Source organism: Lactuca virosa, chromosome 6 (assembly GCF_052849685.1).
Source record: "Lactuca virosa cultivar CGN04683 chromosome 6, Lactuca_virosa_CGN04683_v6, whole genome shotgun sequence".
NCBI lineage: Eukaryota > Viridiplantae > Streptophyta > Magnoliopsida > Asterales > Asteraceae > Lactuca > Lactuca virosa.
Genome location: NC_136431.1, coordinates 180889807 through 180894525, shown reverse-complemented (window position 1 = coordinate 180894525; position 4719 = coordinate 180889807). Strand labels below are relative to the sequence as shown.

Below are 4719 nucleotides of genomic sequence, written 5' to 3'. Positions count from 1 at the left end.
GTGGCAATTTAGGATTCTTTTATTAAGAATATATATATATATATATATATATATATATATATATATATATATATATATATATATATATATATATATATATAGTAGGTGTAATACCCATGTATTATATGGGTTCATTTAAAATAAAAAATAAATATAAAATTCTAAACATTTAAAAGTTTGAATTTTTAATAAAATTAGAAAAGTATTGAATTATTAAAATTAATGTGTTTTTTTAATTTAAACAAATAATTTAGATAAATAAACAAAAAAAACTAATGAGGTTTTAATTTACAAATTTTAAAATTAAAAGGAAAGTCAATTAATGAAATTGATATTCATTTATTATTATATTCTTGTTATAATTGTTACATTTAAATATTATGTAAATTTGATGAAATTAAAAAAACCACAAAATGTCATTGAAAAAATTAATTGAAAATAACCACATAATGACATGTGTCCAAATCAATGAAAGTGTGACATGTTGCAAAAAGATTTTCATTTATTATATATATATATATATATATATATATATATATATATATATATATATATATATATATATATATATATATATATATGAGAGAGAGAGAGATGACCCAAGCATATCGATCCTTTATGTATTTATGTGAATCGTGTTACTTGACAGAAACTCATGTATCAAAATTAAGCTTCTTTCAATCCCTCAGATTTTTATTGCTAGGAACGTTTAACGTTTTTTTTACAAATTTAATCGACCGCTTGCAAAATGTCCTCTTTCTTGAGAGAGTTTGAGCACCTCAAAATTCCACTTCAAACCATAATAGATGCCACCAACAACTTCGGTCAAGACAAATTCATTGCTGAAGGTGGATATGGGAAGGTATATAGAGGCGAATTCTTAGGCTCTGAGGGGGTGATGATCACGGGTGCTGCAAAGCGGTGGAGTACTTCGAACGAGGATGGAGATCCTGAGTTTCAAAGGGAGATCATGTTGCTTTCCGATAATAAACATGAAAATCTTATCTCGCTCCTGGGATTCTGTTATGAGAATAAGGAAAGGATCCTTGTGTATACGTACGCACCAAATAAAAGCCTTGACTTTCATCTACAGGACCCCAACTTCACTTGGATTCAACGTCTCAAGATATGTCTTGGGGCTGCACGTGGCTTCGAGTACCTTCACAATCCCAGGGGTGCCCAACGTGTCCTCCATTTTGATATCAAAAGTGCCAACATCCTATTGGACGAGAACTGGAACGCCAAAATTGCAGATTTTGGCTTATCCAAATATGGCCCTGCCACCAAAAATCGCTCGTATCTTATCACTCAAGCCAAAGGCACTCAAGGTTATGCTGACCCGGTGTTCTTACAGACGATGATATACACTAAAGAATCAGACGTATACTCTTTCGGTGTGGTATTATTCGAAGTTTTGTGCTCAAGATTTTGTTTTGATCCCAAGTATAATGATAGACGCCGATCCCTTCCAGTATTGGCAAAGACCTCAACTAAAGAAGAGATACGAGATAATTATGTCAGTTTCGATCTTAGGCAACAAATGGAAGAGGATTCGTTTGATAAGTTCGTTACAGTTGCACAACAATGTTTAGGAAAACAGCAGAAACAACGGCCATCAATGGATTTAATCGTGAAAGAGATTGAAACTGCGCTCAAATTTCAAGTATGTTCTACAACTCTTCTCTTTATTGCTTGCCCAATATCAACAATAACTACAAAAAATCAAATAACATTGAAACAGCAATGCAATCTAACCCAAAAAACTGAGACAACTTAACAATAAATATATGGGATTAATTTCAATAGTTTTTTAGTACGTAGTTCGCTTTTGTGATCATTAATTATGTCATAATTCGTTTGTTGGTGTTTTTAGGAACGAAGAAATGTTTTTTCAAGTGACGTGAACGTGGCATCATCTTCAACACCACACGCAAAAAAAGATGTAATGCCCCAAGTTAAATAGAAATTATTAGCCAGTTTTGATGCTTTATTACATTTGTGTCTTACATTTTGTTAAAAAATATTTATTTCAGCAAGTAGGGGGAAATCCTGATGATTATATGATCAAAAGGTGGTCCACCGGAAGAGAAGGGAATTTGCGTTCACTGCTTGCAACACTACATGATGTATGTACTAGCTTCCTACTTAAACCAAAACTTGTGCTAAAACACTTACATATGATTTGTGACTAAATAGTTATTAGGTTCTGTCTTATAATTACATGGAAGATCATTTTTCAGCTTAAGTATCTCTAGATTCTTTCAGATTACACGATTTTAATTAAAATTTTCGACTTGCAGGTTCTTGAACCTGAAATTGGTTGGGAACGGGTCTCATTGACACAGATAACTGGCATTCGTGGTGTAAGGAAGCACTACGCGAAAGCTGTTCATCTTATCGGTCCTGTGATGCTTAAAGAACGAGGAGCAAGCAGTAGGGAAAAGTATATATGTAGGAAGGTTCACGAAATCTTAAAGGTATGCAGTGCATGATTCATGTTTGTTGTATGAGCACTCTTGGGTTTACTCCTTTGTCTAATAAATGCGTATGTGAATAGGTGGCCCGATTGGGATTCAACCCTGAAGAGAGAGAGTTGCGAGAAAAACAGGGAAAATTTTGGTAAGAGGTTATCATCATCTTCATTGGGACGCATCTTTAGTACTGTTCATCTGTCAGTAACAAACAATATACCATATGAACGGAAGAGTCTTCGAAACTTTTTGTTAACCAGTTGTAATTCACCATATAGGGGAAAATACGAGGATGATATCAATATTAGCATAATAAAGTATTCGAATTATTTTATGTTCGGTGATTTTGTTTAGCCATTTAGTTAGGCTATTCCTAAATAGTTTTCTTATATAGGCTAATCCTAAGTAGTTTTCCTATATATAATTGTCTTTTCTTTTATATTGTAATTAAAGGATCTAGCCACTTTTTCTATCTCCCTTGTTTGTTCAATATGGTATGAGGGAGCTATTTGATTCTTGGCTTTTGATATGTTCATTGTGTAGAGGCTTTAGTAGTCACCCGGTTGCGCGAAGCGAACTATTCAATGATGTGGTTCGTTCGTTTGCTCTGGTAAACGGCTGTTCATCTTATTGTTGTTTCCTATTTCAATACAAGAAATTAGTGTATTATCGGCGACATGCGTGGCGGCTGATGCTTTGTCACTGATAATCAGCTTGTCGCCGCTAATGCTTCATGTCACCGCTAAAGGTTGTCGCCGCTAATAATTGGGTGTCGCCGTTAAGCCTTGTCGACGCTAATACCCAGCTGTCGTCACTAAAGGCGTTGCTGGTATTGGTATCTTTTTTTATTTCACATTAAAAATTTAAAAAAACTGTATAAAAGTATAAAAGCTGCCATGATATTAATTAAGCTAATCCTGCATCCTTCCATTCCAAAACATTAATCCAACATCCGTTTAAAATACTCATCCAATTTAACATAATACAAAATATCGAAAATACTTGTCTAAAATACTTACACAAACAAAACATACAAAAATCCTACAACTAGCTACTCGTCATCATCGCTCTCCTCGTTTCCTCCGGTTTCATTTCATTGTGGCAACGAACGAAACCAATCTTCAAGTGCGGCACTACATGTTGGATCTTTTAACATTGTTTGAAGTATTTCCAACTACAAATAAAACAACATAGTCTTATAAGTTAAACCAACATTATAACATTCTATATACAAAACATACAAGCTAAGTACAAAATATAACATTGTACAATAACTAACAATTACCAAACTACAAAATTACATTATAGCATTGTACTTTCATAAATTAACAATTACCAAATTACACATATCGCATATAACACATTATAGCATTGTACTATAACTAACAATTACCAACCTACAAAATAAAATTCTAGCATTGTACTTTAATAAATTAACAATTACCAAACTACACATACTGCATATAACACATTATACCATTGTACAATAACTAACAGTTACCAACCTACAAAACAAAATTATAGCATTGTACTTTCATAAACCCCGCTCCGCGGGGTTCGGTTTTGATCAGGGTTTTATTTTTTTTCTTTTTCGGTATGTATTATGGCTGTTTTTGCTTTTGCTGGGGACTAATCTTTGAATCCTTAAATGCAAAAGAAATTACTCATAAATAAAAGCCTAGATATGAAAGTCATAAAAAGTTGGATATATAAACATAGTAATGCAAAAAAAACAAACCATTTTCTTGTGTAGAGTGCGAACAATTTGCAACATTTGTATCCTGTAAGAGAGCATCTTCAAGATTAAATGTCCAGATAGTCACTAAAACCCAAGAAACCAAAATCCCATATACAATTCCAAAGAAATAAAAAAAACATCAAAACTTATATGCATATTGCATCCTTAAATCAAACAGAAAGACAAAGAAACAAAGAAACAACAATGGGTAATTGTTCTTATGATTACTATTATGATCTTCGATTTCTTCTTATTAGAATACTCTAAAACAATGTAAACAACAGAATTTAAGGAGTAAATGGCATTAACAGATTGTAGATATGACAATATTACCCTCGTGGTCTTGTGTGTTAATAAATCCATAGTCTCATTCCCAAATGTGTGGAAAAATTAGAGGATTACCAGCTCCAAAAGGTGGCCTAAATGAACTTTATGCAAGTTCAGATTGACTTTTCCACAGCCTCCCAAATTTTCATGATCTGCAAACAAAATTCGTTATTAGCTTTGAAA

At 32.7% G+C, this 4719-nt stretch overlaps 1 pseudogene; it reads left to right on the top strand.

Annotated features, from left to right (window-relative positions):
- The first annotated feature begins 748 nt into the window (after positions 1 to 748).
- Positions 749 to 1963, top strand: LOC145122129 (receptor-like protein kinase HERK 1 pseudogene; annotated as a pseudogene).
- The last annotated feature ends 2756 nt before the right edge of the window (positions 1964 to 4719 follow it).